Source organism: Falco cherrug, chromosome 6, assembly GCF_023634085.1.
Source record: "Falco cherrug isolate bFalChe1 chromosome 6, bFalChe1.pri, whole genome shotgun sequence".
Lineage (NCBI taxonomy): Eukaryota > Metazoa > Chordata > Aves > Falconiformes > Falconidae > Falco > Falco cherrug.
The window spans coordinates 9,036,052-9,053,586 of NC_073702.1; the positions used below are offsets into that span (position 1 = coordinate 9,036,052).

The window sequence follows — 17,535 nt, forward strand, 5'->3', positions numbered from 1 at the left end:
CTGGCATGCTGGGAGCAGGAATTTGTTCAGGGAAACATCTTGGGGCGAATGGCTACAAGAGGATCAGCAGGGCTTTTGCTGATAATTGTACGCTAGATTGGGTGAGCATTTGCTGTTCAGGAACATAGTAATAAATTCCGCACAGTGCTCCAAAGCGGAGACCAGTAAAAATCAACACGGCAGAAGCAAGTGCCTGCCAATTGCAGGAAGGGAGGTTTTGTTCCCAGAGTTGCATGGTTTTGCTAAGCCTGACCTACTCTCGTTCTGAGATGACAGCTTTAAGCATAAGAGATGCCCCGGTGAAATCGCTCATTTATAGAATTCCCTTTTGTTGGATCAAATTTAACATGGTCTCCTATTTTGAATTATCTCTTTGATTAGCTGCAAAGTTTTGATGTCTGCAGGAGGAGAACAATTGCATCAGTGTGCACTGTCAGCTGGGACTTGTGGCTGCTGGGGAGTTGCTAGGATACCTCTCTAAAAGGTATGATTCACTTGATTAGCCACCAACCCAGTTTGCATGAGAAATATTTTTCCTGTCTTTGTTTTGTGCAGTCATCAACTGTGCATCAGATGTGCATGTGTGTTCAGAGCAAGTTACAGGTTGCCATGTGTGTCTTTTCCCTGCTTTTAATATGCAAAAAACCTCTGTGCTCTGTTGCAGAGAATCCAGAGCAATTACAGTAGTGACTCCAGTGATCTGTAAAATGAGCATTGCTTCCAGAAGGGAACATCAACCACAGAGAACCAAGGGAAGGTTTGACGCTGGATATACATTTCTGGTCTATAGCTGAGACTTAACTTTATGTCTGTGAAGATGCAAGGAATTTTTTGTCTCCTGAGTATTCCTTTCATTTTTTTGCTCTGAGCAGGGGTTGGACCAGATGACTTGCCAAGGTCCCAGCCAAAGCTGTTCGATGATTCTGCCATACTTGCCATGTCCCACTAGTATTAATGCTGCCTTCCAGCAGAAATCCTTTGCACAAAGCTCCTTCGTGCTATTTGCACAAAATTGTCTCAGATACCTCCTGTGTGTCCATCTGTTCTTGAATATGACACCATTGTATTCAAGATGCAAATCCTAACTCAACTCTCTCTCCACAATAGCAGCTTTTCAGGTTCATCATTCCGATACCCATTTTTCTGCATCTTCCTGTTTCCTGAAATATTTTGTTCAAACTTTGTCTTCAGGACCTTTTGCTGTCATTTCTGTGAATCTCCCTTAGACCCACAACCCTCTTCTCTTTCCCTCTAACTTTCATAAACTCTTGCTGCTTCAACTCTTTCCTCTTGATGGACCATCATTCATTCATTCTGTCTGACCAGTCTCCTGCTTTTTGTCCCCTAAGCAACACAGTTGTCTTCTCCCGAAGTTCCCTTTATCTTCTCTCCTCTCCCACAGCTTCTCTCCTCACGCTGGAGCTCCCTGCCAGCTATGTTGTGATGTGTTTCTTCTCACCTGTGGGTGGAAGTAATGTTGTAAGAAGATAGGAAAGGCCTTGTAGGAAGGGGAGTGATTGTGTTTTGAAACTGATTTTGCTTGTACTCACACGCACACATGAGCACCAAGGTGGATGTACTCAAGCTGTCTGTCCAGTGGCCAGGCACCAAGATGCTTTGGCACAATTGGCCTGGACAGGGGTCCTTACAGCAACCGGAGAACAAGGTTTACCTGCTCTGAAGTCCTCCTCATATCTCCTGGTCAGCTGCTTTGGCTGGGGAAGGTGGCTTTGGAAGTGCCCTTTGAGGCCTTTGGGAGCTGCCCATGATTTTTGTATCTGTCCTGTCCCGCCTCTGTGAGCCATTAGGATTTTCTCACTGTCCTTTGTCACCTCCTCTGAGCTGCCAAGGGCTCCAGCCTGTTCTTCATCTTCCCACCATCTCCTGGCAGTGGCTTAAGTCTTTGTTTTAGCCTTCGTATAGGGCACCCCTATCCCAAGCAACCTGAGAAGCTGCACATTGCCATGTGCTGCTGTTTTGCAAAGCCGCTAACAAGCTGTTAGCTTCACAGTTTGCTGCTTAATAATTCTTGTGGTAGCAAGAATGGATAACCCAGGTGCTGTAACTCACTAGAGATCGGTTAATTGCTAGTACTCGGCGTGAAGAAATCATGTTTGGGTTGGCAAAGGGCACAAACTGAACTCCCATCCTGACCTTCCTCTTGCTGTAAAACTAGCTCTGGTTTTGAATTCTTAGTTGAAACAAGCCCAAAACTAAGCTTCAAAATGCCTGTGTGAGCCAAGCACCCGAGCCCTGGGGAATGCTTCCCGTTTAACTAGCAAGTATTTGTTTGCCTGGTCCATGGTTTTCCTTGCCTCATAAACCATCATACAGAGTAACAGCACCAGCACTTAGGCTGCAGAGACATTCTTGTTTGAACGTGCTATCTAAACCTGTTGGCCTCACACCACCCCTGTGGAAACCCCGAGGAAATGTGAGGTACAAAAGGCCTTCTCCAAGTCACACTGGTCAGTGGTGGAAGCTAGCGCAGAAATTAAAAGGCACCACCCCCATTTTCATGTGTGTGTAGGCATCCTTTATCCACATCTCGGGTATTCTAATGAAAAAGACATATTCAACCCATCATCAGTCATGGAATGAGCTGTAGTGTATAATTTCTTCTGCTGAAGAAATGCATAAATCTAGGATGAAAATGTTGCCAAGGATATTCTGAATTCTTCTGAAAATCCTGTGTTTCTGACTTTTGTTTGTTTGTTTCTAGTAAATACACCACATATCCTTTGCTTACAAAAGTTACATCCATGTGCCAGCATGTAACTTTGCTTTAATTGATAAATCACAGTATCCTCATACTATACCTGCAGTCCAGAGAAAAAAGCACAGTTAAAGCATGAGCAACACTTAAAACACTCACTAGAAATATTTAACTCTAAGCGGTATTAATATTTTTGTGTTCTTCTCAGTAATAAATTACACTCTGAGATATAGAGTTCCTCTAAAACCTAATCAAGGAAATCCTCGTTTTAATGAGTGGCGATCACAAAACCTGGGAATAATTGTCCTGACTCTCTGAGCAGCAAAGCATTGCAGTGCCTGTGAAATTCAATGCAAGATTAATCTTCCTGGGTAACAGGCTGTTGTCTTGAAATAATGTATACCCATGCATTAGATCTGCACATCAGTACATTGGAGGTCAATCAGGCTCTTCTTGATTTGGCCAAATGATGTTCTTTGGCTGGTGCTATCAGCCAGAGCTCACCTGGAAGTTTGAGAAAAAAAAAAAAAAAAGAAAGTATGTGTTATTGTTCAAGGCACTTCCTATTTCTTGAAAGAGAGTATGTTTAATTTTATAAGTAAATTGCAGAGTAAGTGCAGACTCCTGTTGGCTAAGGCCGAGGCAAAACTGCTTACAGAGGTGTGGATCCTCTCTGGTGCTTGTTCATTCACACACTTCATTCCTGAGTACCTCTTGTAATTGCCCTCCACGTACCTGCTGCTGTTTGGTGTTATTTAGCTCAGAATAAAGTTTCATGAAATGCATCATGGCCCACTTTCACTTGTGCAGACGGTCCTGCTAGTGCGATGTAGCTTTCTTTTCTGAGCCGTGATCTGAGGTCTTGCTCCCAAAAAATTTACCCGCGTTTTGGGACAAGAATGCCCTCTTACCCTAGGCAATAAATGTTTGAAAAAAGATGAACTTTGCACAGGCTGTCTTTCCCAAGTTGAGAAGAGATATTAAGGACTCCGTATTTTGTCAGTTTATTGATTATTTAAGTTATTACTCAGAAACAGTTCATGGATTAGTCAGTGGCTGTACGGGCGGTGGGTGCAGCAGCTGCCAGGAGCTCCTGTGTATGGTGTTTCCCTTAGAGGGCACCATTGACTTCCCTGAAGTCAGTGCTGTCTGTACCTGCTGGTCATGAAGCTTGTTACCCACATCTGGACAGCTGAGGTCCATCGGAGTAGTTTTTGCTCTAAGCGTTTTGAATGCTGTGGGCTAGTGCACGTTATCTACCGTACGCAAATAGTTGACATAAAATACACCTTGCAGTAGACTTCGTAGGCCTTGGCTATGATGCTTTTCTTAGTCGCCAAGCAAAATGCTGGAAGGAACATACACTCCAGGATGCTGAACTGTGTCTCCTAATAAAGGGTTTAGGAGAACTGGAGGTCTCAGCTTCAAGCCATAGAGGCCAGCAACAAGTGAGCCTTCACGCCCACTGTGTGGTCTTAGAGGTACAGGTTCTTCCATCCTGTGTGACTGGTCACTGAACCTACAGATTTACTGGATCCTCCTTCCCTACGACTTTACCTCTTTTCCAGCAGAAGTGATGTCTCTGCAGCCAGATGCATCACTCCATCTCTCTCTGCCTCTCACTTTCTTTTTTTGTGTGCTGTATCCAGGCTGGGCAGAATGCAGCTCTGTGGTCATCTTGCTTGATAAAGTGATGCCAAAAGGGTGCAGCTTTAGGAGGTCAGTGGGTGATAAGAGTTACTTTCTAGAATGAAGAAAGTTGATTTTAGATTTCTTAACCTATTTATTTTTTTAATGAAGAAGCACAGAGATCAGGGAAGTATAGAAAGTGCCTACTGTAGTCTCCCAGCTTGAGGCAATGCACAGTTCAAGGGAAGTCCACAATGATGTAAGCAGGATAATTGTGTAAATAAATGTCTTCTCTGCAACAAAAAATGAGCTTGATTTTGGAATTGAAGCCTCAAAAGGATGTATCTAATTTGTCCGGATAATTATTGTAATTTCATGAAGATGAAGGAACATCCAACAAAGTGGTCTTTCAGATGCTTACCTTATCTCTCCCTCGTTGTTACGATTGCTTACACACTCTTCTGTGCAGTTGTATCAATGCGGTCCTAATAACGTGCATTTGTATTTTATACTTCTGCAGTTAATGAACTGCAGAGCTGCAGCAAGCCCATCTCTAACATTGCAGGTGACCGGGGACTGTTCAGCATATTGGCAGCCTCTGAGCCAAATCTTTGATCATGCTCGTGATGTTACCTTCTTCATTGGCTTAAACGGTACCGGTAGCCTACGGTGGGAGCAGGCTGACTGGCACAGAGTGGGAAGACCGGGTTGAAGAAGAAAAGCTCAGATGAGGGTGGAAAATCCATCCTTTCATGGCTTGCAAAGGGTTTTTGCAAGCACCATGAAGCACCCATAGGGCAGCAGCAATCACTGGAAAGCAGCCCAGCAGACGTGCGTAGGTATGTAATCCTATGAATCTCACCAGTCCTTCACTTCTCTTCTATCCTTGCCACAGGTGATTTTCATAACACCCACCAGATTAAACCTCCTGGATGGACCTGATGTTCAGGATACTCAACGTAAACTTTTCTTGTGTTATTGGGACTCACTGATAAGCCTTGATCCCCAAAAGTTTTGCAACCTCACTCCTGAAACACACTGAAAATGTGAAATCTCTTCTAGAATGTTAGGTCTTTTTTCCCTTAGTTAAGTCAGCAGAAGCAAGTTGGAAGAAAATTTAATTCTACCAAACTTCTGCTTTGTTTGGGGAGTCTTCTATGGCAGGCATGTTTACATCTCTGTGATCCTAAACCTCAGGGAATTGCATTTCATTTCAGGACTGCTGAGGCTCTGAAAATCCCATAAGGTTTTTAGCTTTGATTTAAAAAAAAATAAAATACTTTTTTTCCTATGGTTGTGGAGAAATCCTTGAAAGATGGAAGCAGACTCCTCGAAGAAAGTGCATCTAAGAAATAAAAATACATGATAAACTAATAGAACTTCCAAATGCATATTTCATCTTGTACTTTCTCTTTTTAAGTATCTTCATTTTCATGACAGAAGGCAACAATTCATGATTTTAGATTTGCTCAGAAAAACTGTTCTTCCAAGTCTCCATTAAGATGACCGTGACATTCAGCCTGGTTTGTGCCATTACACTCGATACTGTATTCTTCCTAAATAAGAGAGGAATTATCCAATTAAGTCCAATCCAATTAAATATATATTATCAGTATCTCTGTCTTGCAGGAGGAGAATGAGTAGCTGACAGTACTTTTCTGGTTGTCCACTGGCTCTAAGGTATTTCTGAAAGCAGCTACTCTTGCTTTGCTTTGTGATGCTAAACAAGTCAGGTTCCCTTTATCTCTTCTGCAAACACCTTCTGTAGCCCCTGTACTGTCCTCAAACCTTATACTCGGTTAATTCCCTTTGCTTCTTTTCATCTTGTGGGTACGATCACTGATGCTGTGCTTTTACACTGATGCTTCTCCACTGTGACATACTCTTCTTTCTTCATTAATTTCAGGTGTCTCCTGCTCTTGTCTCTGTTCTCAGCATCCTTTGCTGATATTTACAGAGTAGGAAGGTCGGTTTGCCCTCTTGAGACTCACTTTGTTAATCCTGACAAAACCTCATTTGTTTATCTGAGAAAACGGCTGGGATCTGTTGCTTTTCTCATCAACCCATAGTGAGGTTTTCCTTTCATGTATAAATGTCTCAGACACCTGATAAGACTGGAGCTAGGGATGGGTAGTGTCGTGGTTTAACCCAGCCAGTAACCAAGCGCCACGCAGCCGCTCGCTCCCTCTCCCCTCACCCAGAGGGATGGGGAGGAGGATCAGAAAGGAATGTAAAACTTGAGGGTTCAGATAAGAACAATTTAATAATTGAAATAAAATAATTAAAAAAACCCCAACAATTATGATGAAAAGGAGGGAGAAGGGGGCAGGAATGAAATCCAAAGGGAAGGGAGAAAAGAAAACAAGTGAAGCACAATACAGTTGCTCATCACCTGCTGACTGATGCCCAGCCGGGTCCTGAGCAGTGATCAGCTGGCCCTGGCCAACCCCACCTAGTTTATATACTGAGCGTGACGTCCCACGCTATGGAATATCCCTTGGGCTAGCTCGGGTCACCTGTCCTGGCTGTGTCCCCTCCCAGATTCCCGTGTCCCTCCAGCCCTCCCTCTGGCAGGGCCTGAGAAACTGAAAAGCCCTTGACTTAGTATAAACATGACCCTGCAACAGCCAAACCCATCCGTGTGCTGTCAGCACTGGTCTCACACCGAATCCAAACCACAGCGCTGCACCAGCTACTAAGAAGAAAATGAACTCCATCCCAGCTGAAACCAGGAGAATAGGAAATTTTCCCCTTGCTGCAAAATTATTTCAGATCTCAAAAGCTTTCCTATCATGTTCTGGGGCAACCCTAAGATTTTCCCAGGTATTTTATGTTCACGCACAGGCTGAGAGAGCTGGAGGTTGTTCAATGTATGGCATGTATTCAGACTGCGACCCTCATCCAGGATGGGAATTTGTTCAGTCCTCTGCAATGCCCATGTGGCAGCTCTGTGGAGAAGGAGCAGAGGACAGGTACAGGTTAAGAAACCTAAGTTTAGCTATCTGGCTGTAGGTGATAGAAACACATCAGGTGTCTGAACTTCTTCAGTTGATGGATATCAAAGGAGCCAGTTCAACTCACTCTGAGGTAGGTGCCTCGTGCCAAGTCAGCTGAACTGTGTTAATCGGGTGCTTGATACCGTCACCTATACACGGGGCTTTGAAATGCCGTGTGTTGCCTGCCCAGCCACCCAGCTTTGCAAGGCTGCACATCTCTCATACCTCCCGTGGCCTGTCTGCCAGCCCTTGCGTTAAAGAAACAGCCCCAGGTGGCATTGTGCTGGGACTCTGACCTGAACCCATTACCTCCCAAGCCAAGAACGTGTTTCTTTCTCTGGCTGGTAGGCACGTCATTTATACAATGGGGAACAGCATGGACAGCTGAGGAGAATTGTTTAGACCAGGGGTCCTTAAACTTCTTTAACCAGGGGGCCGGCGCGGATGAAGTGGCAGCAGGCCATCTGCGGCTGTTGGTTCCCCCCCAACCCCCGGCGGGGGGGTCTGTAAATACCGGGGGCCGGACTGAGGACCCTGGGGGGCCGTAGTTTGAGGTCCCCTGGTTTAGAGTGTGGAAGAAGAAGGATCAGACTGAGCAAATCCTGCACCCTGAAAGCTGTTGAATATTAGCAGAGACATTGCTGATTTTTGAGAAGAACTTCAGGACAAAATTGTCATTAAAACTAGAATATTTCTGAAAAAAACCTTAACACCAAATCTTTGATAGCTGATGCCTTCCAACAAAAATCCCCACGGAAAATTCGTGATCTAAACATAGCCCTGATGTTCTTAATCAACGCAGCTGGAACACAGTTCATGCTCGGAGCAGTGCTGAGGGTCCAGTTTCCTCCCAGGCACCGACCTGCCTTCATGGCACGCGAGGCCGGGGAGCTGGGCTTGCATTCTCCGCCTGCCCGCGCTGGCAGCGCTCCCTCTGGGGCAATGGCTGAGCCGCGTCCCTTCCAGGCCGTCTCCCTGCAGCTGGCCCAGGGGTCTGAGGGAGGGGTGAGCTCTCCCGCCGGGCAGCGCGTCGCCTCTCCGAGGAAGGAGCACATGCAGCCAGCGGAGGATGCGCCAGGCGAGGCTGCCGCGGCACACGGGCGGGCTGCCGAGGGGCTGAGGAAGGCTCCCCGTCGCCGGCACCTTTGCGGAGAGCAAAACGGCTCATTTGAGGCCTCTCCCTGTTTTCCGTCTCCACTTAAGATGCAGTTCTGGAGGTGTCTGTACTTCCAAAACCCCACTTTATGTATTATAATCCGTAGAACAGTTGGCTTTTTTCTCTGGCTTAATTCCACTGTGAAATGAGCAAAACCACAAAACCTCTTCTCCTGACATCACTTCTTACCCAAGCCTTTTTTTTTGTTTGTTTGTTTTTGGTTTTTTTTCTAATAGGCACGGAGGGAATGCAACTCCTTTGCTTGGATTGATGGAACATTCAAATGATCTCAGATTCCCTATGTGGTGATGTCTTAACTTAGCTGTTGTGAAATTAATATATTAATATATTAATTAGTTGTATTAAATTATATATTAAATATATGATAATTAATTGCATATTAATATATATTAATATATTAATATATAATTATTTATTGTTATTATAATGATTTCTGGGTGACTTCTCAAGTTCAGCATGATTCTTCATCCCCTGTTGAAACTACTGCACTTTTGAGGTTCCTAGAATCCAAAATTACCTTGGTGCTGCAGGTTAGGGTACATCCTTTTTTTTTTTTTTTTTTTTTTCCTTTTACCCTCCGCTTCCTCGCTGTCAAGGATGACAAGCTCTGGATAAAATTGTCTAGGAAGCTATCAGCCCAAATACGCTACTCTTATATATCCACCTGCCCCAGTGCAAGTCCTGTCAGTATTAGTACTTGGCTACAGTTCTCCGTTAACCATCACGACAGCTTTGTTTCCCTTGTTTTGAGGGTTGAATAAATTCACCATCTTCCTACATCTATACCCCAGAAAATCTGTGGAGTTTCCGCTTGCAGAAATAGTTCTGAGAGGTCTCAGCTCAGAAAACTGCTTAACTCCCGATTCTATTAATGGGGAACGTTTTCAGAATTCCGTGTCTTTTCTGAGGCCCGCTGCTCAGGTTCCTCTTTAATATAGGGACTTGGAAGATTGCATGTGGTCCAGGTCACCCAGTATTCAGAGTAATTGGTAGCCTTAGGAAACTAGTAATTTAGGAGCTGTTGGTCAGTGTTTCTAACAGAAGTATGCACATCTTTTGTGCACACACGCTGCTTGTTAAAATGACTCCAGGAAGATATTCCCCTTTGGGTTGCGGGTGGCTAACAGCAAGGTACTATGGTTTTGGCTACTGTTTTCTGCACACCTTTTTCCCCCCTCTCATTTAAGAAGTATTCTATCTATATATAGCCTAAGGGCATAACCTCTGTATTGAAATTAGTTGATTTTTTCCCCACTGTTTCGTTCTTCCCTCACCCTGTTCCATATATGCTTTGTCCTAAGGGCAGTTACCATCTGGAACGTGCTCTGCTGGCAGAGCCACTCCATAAGGACAAGGACAAACCAGCACCCCTGCCGATCCACTGGGAAAAGGGAGAGCTGTATACTGGGGTCAGGCACAAATACCGGGGAGCTGATTTAGCAGCTGCAGCACAAAAATGAGACGACTTTGTGGCTTAACTCTTCTAGGAGATGCAGGTTTTCTACCTACGAGTCACCCAGAACTCCTGCCCAGGCTCATGCTGACCCCTGCAGCATCCTTTTCTCTGGCCTCAAATTAGCTGTGCCCTAGCAATGCTACTTGGCGAGCGGCTTTTCGAGTAATCCTGCTTCCTAGCATCTGCCCCAGACCACAGAGGGCCAGTAGTGTCCTTTTGTCCCAGGGAAGCCACCTCATATGAAGAGGTCTCAGACCCTTCACGGTGAAGCTGGGAGAGAAGTCACAAGCAGATGCCACGTGTGACTGCCCTTGCCTCCTGAGGCTGTTAGATACAAGGTATCTTGGCATTTTCTTCCCTCTTAGAAAAAAATCTTAGTGCCAGTTCTGTGTGAGGAGCCGGCAACAGCATGGACCAGGCAGGGCTGGGAGATGCTCATCGCTCTTCAGGACTGTCGAAGCTGTAGGGGCCAGGCAGAGGAGCACCAGGAGACTGGCACTGCTGGAAGTAATGGGACTTCCTCAGCCTGAGGATTCCCACTGAGGTCAGCGAAGGAGGATGGCTGCTCAGACAGCACTGATTCCTAACAGGTGATGCTAGGGCAGTCCGAACACTTATCAAACCAACCAACTGACTCGTCAGGTAGCATTGCCCAGGTGGAAATTGGAAAGGTGAAAATTCAAATTCAGGCTCTTAAGCCAAGCAATGCCACTCATGACCTCAGATCTGTAACTGTTAAGGTAGTAACGGCCTTTTTGTTCTGACTTTGTACATCATGCAATGATGACTTGATCCATGACTACAACTCCTAAGGAAGAAAGTAATACAAATAATTAATAATAATAATGTCTTGGGTTTCATTAAGTGTCTTGCACTGCATAAAATCCCCTGTGAGTAGTTACCGCCTGTGAGAATATTTGATGTCTTGCTGCAATTTGAAAATGTAGTGCAAATGACAGCGTAATAAACCAAAGAACTTCATCAACTTCTAATTGATATTAATGAGAACTGAACTACTGCATTGTGCATCAAAGAAGAGTCTTCCTCCCCAGCCTTAAAAGCAGTTGGCTCCAGGGGTGGCTTGGCTCAGTTTGAATTATCTTCTTTTTCTACCTCAAACAATGTTTTCATTGCACAAAACTAGTCTTATTAAAGACAGCCAGCAAATATCACATGGAGTAAAAAGTTAGACTTTTTTCTCAATTCCTGCAGAAGTGTTTCCCTCTATACGGATCAGATCTGTAAGAAATGATGGACATCTCTATTTTGGGAGACTAGGAGCTGAAAATACATTCCTTACCTACAAGACCATTTTCTACAATACTACTTCAGAAATTTATGCATAGACCAAATCTTAACAAAAAAGACTCTTATTTCAAGGTGATATTATTCCTCTGTGACAGAGGAATGAAGGTCCGAAAGGGCATCAGGCAAAAGCGCAGTGCACTGAGGCATAGCAGTGTGTCTGTCAAAGCGGCTGTGGAAGCCCTTTTCCCACCTCCTGGCAGGAGAAGTGAGTAACAGAGGAGGTTGGTGCTGCTCATTGCATTTTGTTACCGTGCAAATATGATTCTCCATGCCGACACTGGGCACCGGTATGATTTCATAGGTCCCTAATGATTGCAGTGGGGCACAGCTCCAGGTAACTGAAATATTCCTTGTCTTCAAAGTTACATGTAATATTTACTTTTCCAACAACCTTTTGCTATAAAAGCTGCTAAAACAAGGATTAATCTTTCTTTTATTTTTTCTTTATTAGTTTGCAGAGCTTTAAGAACGTCTAACTTGCTGTAACCTTTAGCACAGCCGTTTAGATCATTCCATGTTACTATACTGCAGCTGTTTGTGTCACGTCTTGTGGATCACTTGTGAAGAGGAGAAGTTTATGATGCATTGCACTTGCCAACAGCAGGCACAAATGAGGAGAATTGTACTTGCAGGCATATCATTAAATTTCAACAGGTTTACTGGAGAAATCTTTCTTCCTATGAGATCACTAAAGCTGCCATTGTCCATATACTATTTAAAAGACCTGAATAAAGGGCTACTTAAGGTCATCAGCTGGTAAATCTTCATGCTGTGTTTTCTTTCCCTTTGTTTCTTGTTCTCCTACTTAACAGTTATTTTTTTCCCAGTGCCAGAAAAATTTCTGCTCATGGACACCTACTTTCAGAATCGTTGGAGAAATAAGATATTTAAGTACTAGCTCTGTCTAATAACTACAGAGGTACCTAAAGGTCTCTGGTCTCTAAGTTTGTGATGGCTGCCACGCAAATGGATGGTTAGCTTGTGACTAGGATGCCACACGAGCCTTGAAGAAGCTGAGTTCAAGTGAGTGTCAGTCTACTTCAGATACTGTTGTTTTGTTTCTTTTCAGAGCAGTTATGTACACTGCTTCTAAAAATAATTATTTCCCATATACCATCAGCCTGCACCCCAGGTCTAATTCAAAGACTGTAAAGTCAATGGAGATTATTCTAAACAAAGATGAAAAAGATTCTCTAGAAATAGGATAAAATTTGTGATATGTTTTTCTACTTTACTTTACCCAAATGCAAAGACATAAAAACTACAACTTCTGTTTTCTGAAAATGTGATTAGTCTTCACCTTCCAGAGACTTAGAAAGCAGTGCCCAGAGTCCGCATACTCTTCTCCAAAATATTTACCCTCTTGGAACTAGAAAAAACTTGTCAAAATCCCATCTTTCGTAATGGAATTTACTACTTGGTGGAGAAGGATGCTTTCTGCAGCAGTATTATGCACTAACGAGGCGTGGATCAATTTACATTTTAATGACAGGGGAGCCAATGCCATCAATTGGTGAGAGTGCTTTTACTTTACCTGAACTCACAGTCATTGGACTGATCCCATCAGATTTACCTTTACAGCAACTCTCGCTTTTACCATGACATCCCTTGAGTGCTCAGCCTCCATAAAAATGAATAAATTCTTCTGAAGCTGTGCTAAATTCATTACCAGTGAATCTTCTTTCACTATATGAAATTCTAAATAAAAAAAGGCAGGTTTATTTTAAGCTTTTAACAGTCTGTTGTAGTTAATCATGTATATCAGGCAAGAGGCTTGGTTGCTAAGAAAATATTTGGCATGTTTCCATGGGATTTGTGTGTTATTGACAGAAAAAGTACCAAATGATAGGAAGTGCATCTGCTAATTTGAATAGGGAAACAAAACAAAAAAAGAATAGAACGATTTTTGCCCAACTTTTGAGTTAATGCAAGCTTAGGCCAAAAATAACATACTTCCCATTAATTTACAGAGCAGATATTTGTCTTTAAAGACCTGATTAAGATTTTAAAAAGTCAGATCCCCGTTTCTGTAGGGATAGAACATATGGACCTCTAGTTGTCAGTGATTGCCCTCACACTGCTGCACAGAAGTTCCTAGGATGTGGTCAAAGCTACAATACATTAGTTACTTGCAGAAACACCCAGTGTGCTTGTTACTTCCAGAAGAAGTCTCAATTGTGTTTACGTTTAATGTTCTCCAGTGAGCAGTTGTCTGCCATGTGATCAGGCAGAGCTTTCTCCACAGTTTTTCCAGTTGTCCCAATCGCCGTGGTCCAGAAGAGGGGGAGAAAACCTGGCCTGAGATGGGGAGAGAAGACAAGAGTGGGACCTCCTTTAAAAAGTCCTCATATTGCTTGCCTCAGGAACAGACACAGCAGTAGGCATCTAGGGCTTCAGCTGAATCAAGTCTGCCTAGAAGAACAGATGCCTAGTGCTGGGTCATAGCCTGGAGCTCAAAACGCTGCCAGGAAAGTTCTGCCAAGGAACAAGGTGGACACAGCCAGTGGCAGAGATAGCCAGGATCCTGACATGGACATACAGCCCTGCACAGGCCAAGGTTTGAAGACCGGCTGACCGTGAAGACTGCACTTAGTCCACTTTGAAACTTTTAGGGTTTTGTTTTTAAATATAGACTGGAGTCACCTGGCAATCAAGAATCAAGCAACGGGATTAGATCCTATTGATATGTTCTCAGAAACTGTAATTTTAGTTCCTCTTATTTAATCTAAACACTAAATTTAGTATTTAGACCCTTGGCTATGCTCTATAATCAGTACACGACCCCATAACTTAGGATTTTGGAAAAGGAATGAGTCCCACAGGTCTACAGGCCAAATAAAACAGTGCATGTATTGTGGGAGGGCATGTTATTACCAGGATAGCCAAGTTCAATAAAGTAGTGTGATGGCCAAGGAGCCTCTTGAGAGAGTAAAGTTTCCAGGCACACTGAGAACATTGATTTACAGTGCAAGGTTCAGAAAATCCTGTGGGAAGTGAATTATTCTGTGAGATGATAATTTTATTTTGACTTCTTTAATTCATGTTGGGTTTAGGTATCATTTTTTATGTCTGGACAAGGAAAACCAACCCGCAGCTGAAGCCTACAGCCATGTGTGGCGCGTGTTGCTCAGTAATTGCCTCATACAGTGTTTATTTTCCTGGTCACAGAAATCTTGATTTTGGGTTTTCTCTTATTTAAGTGATTCTTTCTTACTTCAGTTTAAAGACAGGAGGATTTTATAGGCTGAGGAATGGGTTCCTGCCTCTAATTACTGTTGAGGTAATTAAGCAGTGAAACAGTACTGGACAATAAGGGAATCCTACTGGAGGTAAGAAAATTGAGAATATAAGACTCTCTGTTATAATTCAATAATAGCACTGGAGAGAATTATTCATTTGCTGTGGGAGTTAAGCAGTCAGGTTTTTTCTGTTTTCTTTCTGCTTCTGTTATTTTACCCGCTCCGTGTCTTTGGGCAAGTCCTCCTAACTTCTTGGTCCCTCAGTCTTCCCTTTCTGCAAAACACAAATCAAACTGCCTTGCTGGAAGGCTGGAGGAATGGATGTAGTGCTTTATAAATACGCAACAAACTCTATTTTCTGCTAGGAGGCAGAATGTGTTTATATATATATGTGTGTGTGTGTAACATTTGCCAGTGTTCTTGGTATTTCTTCAAGACATAGCAATAAGAAAATAAACTTAAAAGCTACTCTGACATATCTTATTGAGTGTCAGAGGTTTTTATGAAATATTTGATTCAAGGTTCTCTATGAGCCTGCTTCTAAAGCAGCACTAAGGCAAGGCACATTTGCTTAGCCTGCATATCCCTAGAAAGAAATCAGATATACATTTTTAAAAACATCTTCATTTACTTATAAGAAGAGTATCTATCTGCCATACTTCATGTATAAAATGTTTCATGTCTGCATAACATATGCACAGAGCATATGTTTTTAATTTTAGTTCAGTACAATATTTCAAATTTAAACAAATTAACCCAAGGCATAAAGTGCTATCAAGCTCTTTTTTTTCATGTTTTTAATACACATCAGATTGTACAGAAGCATTACTAATGAAAAAGGCAATCATATACCTGAACATATTTTATTTACTCTTCATTAAGGACACAATTTACCTGTCTTTTTGATTTAGAATTTCCTATAGTGAAAGAAAGTTCTTTGATAATGATCTTGCCTTGTTATTTCTTCACAGATTTTTGTAGTCATTGCTTTAAGGGCTTTTTGAATTGAAAGTGCCATTCAAGCTTTGTTATTCAGGGCTATTGTCCTTAAACTTGTCCAGTTTCCGTGCTCTGTAACCAGGGAACACAGACACCATGGTCTCTGAACTACTTATAAGATGCTAAAGATAACTAGGAAAAGCCAGTCAGAAAGCTTAAATTTACTGTTGAGGAGTCTACATTTTTAATCCTGTGAAATGGTATCTATTATGTATATTGAACACGTACTCCAGTAAACCCTCTTTCTTGCACAGCAGGCTCAGCTTAACATGGGATGCTATTTCTCCAGTTATAAATATTCTATGGCAATGCAACCACCAAAGGTAATTGCATCACTAGTTATATAAAATTTTATGATGAAGCCCCTTTAACTTAATTCAGAAGTCAGAAGTTACCTCCTGAAAATCCTCTCACTGAAGGGAAAATCAGTAGTTAATGTTATTGCATGCTATTGAATACTCAGCTCTTGCAAGCAGTTGTGTAAGTCATTTGAATAGAAATAATGAACAGACTGCTTTTTCTTTTTTTCCTGCGCAGCAAAATGGTTATTGCTAGAAGAACATTAAAGACGAGCCCAGGTTTGACACCTGTGTGAAGCAATACCTTTAAGTCTCATACCAAAATTTATTTGAATGTTCCTTCTTCTGTCCATGAGGACTTTTTCGTCACTGGCAGGGCTGCCTACAGGGCCATCTATGTGACCTGCTCATATGAACCCTCCTCAGGTTGTCGTAAGTGCAGTTATCCGGGATGGCATGGGCAGAATTAATTTAGGCCTTCGTTAACTTGGCTCTTGTTGTCAGGAATGTCTTACAAGCAGCTCAGCTGGGAGGCTGAGGAGGATGGAAGCCTCTGGTGCAAAGAGGGAGGGAAAGGGAGAGAAAGGGAGGTATGTCTGTGTTGGAGGGGTATGCAAAGGGGAATGAGGGTGGGAGAAGCTGGCTAGGGAGTGAAGTGTCTTTGGTTGGCTCAGCTGGAACTGGAGGCAGATGTGTCCACGGCGGTGTAGCTCAGGAAGGGATCCAAAGGATGAACTTGGTGGAACCTGCTTTCAGGCACCTGTCTAAAGCTGTCACCTACAGTGCAGCACCAGGCAGCGCGAGCACACAGGAGGTGATGAGTACAGCATGTGTGGCTGCAATCCCACCCTTCCGCTGGTTCCCAGCCTCACAGAGACGGTGGCACCCACAGCTCAGCCTCTGCAGGCAGACTCCTACACCCCTTTCACTCAAAGGACGGCTCTCTCCCTCTTTCTCACCCAAAGAGAAGGCTGTGGCACTCACCTTTTACATCTGCCTAACAGTGAGCAACCTAACCCAAACACTGGTTCCAGATCTCTCTCCAGCTCGAGACAACTTAAACTCCCATCACTCCTCTCAGGAGCTTCCAGCCCTGTATGGAGAAAGAAATATTTTAACTTGATGTACAATTTTCTGAGAGTCTTCTGTTTCTTTCTCTATAGTCTTCTGTTATATATAGAACAGATTCAGATCCTAAATTCTGTGTGAGTCCTGTTTTAATTGCCCTTTTCTTTCCTTTTTGAGGTCTGGTCCTAAAAGTCTTACCTGGCACCATATAAAGATGCTGCAATGAAGCAAAGTGGAATTCTGTGTCCAACCCTCAGACTTCTTGGCTACTAATCTGTGTTTCAGAACAACTGCAAGTCCTCATTTCTGTATTGAGAGGTGCATCAGTGCAGGAAAATAAACTTTTCATATGAGCTCCCACAGACCTATTCTTGATTGATGGCATTATACTAGAAGCTGAGTCAAGCTAATATTGTTCATCAGATATCAAGGGAACAAATTTCAAGTGTTCTGTTGAAGCACTTTTCCATTTTGAATTTTATGTGAAAACCAACAGAGTCTAACTCATACTCATTCCAGTGAAGATGAGAAGATAGTCTACTGCAACTATGGTAGATCAAAAGCAGCCTGTGTTTTAAACATCAATTTCCTAACATGGTGGTCAAATTCCCATTTACCTTTTTTTTCTTGGCTATAATTAATCTTAAC

At 43.0% G+C, this 17,535-nt stretch overlaps 1 long non-coding RNA gene across 1 annotated transcript; it reads left to right on the forward strand.

Moving 5' to 3' along the window:
• The first annotated feature begins 11,613 nt into the window (after positions 1-11,613).
• On the forward strand, positions 11,614-17,249 carry LOC114014490 (uncharacterized). The gene is made up of 3 exons (XR_003557981.2): positions 11,614-15,843; positions 16,058-16,251; positions 17,065-17,249. It is a non-coding gene; the product is annotated as an uncharacterized LOC114014490 (long non-coding RNA).
• Positions 17,250-17,535: the final 286 nt, after the last annotated feature.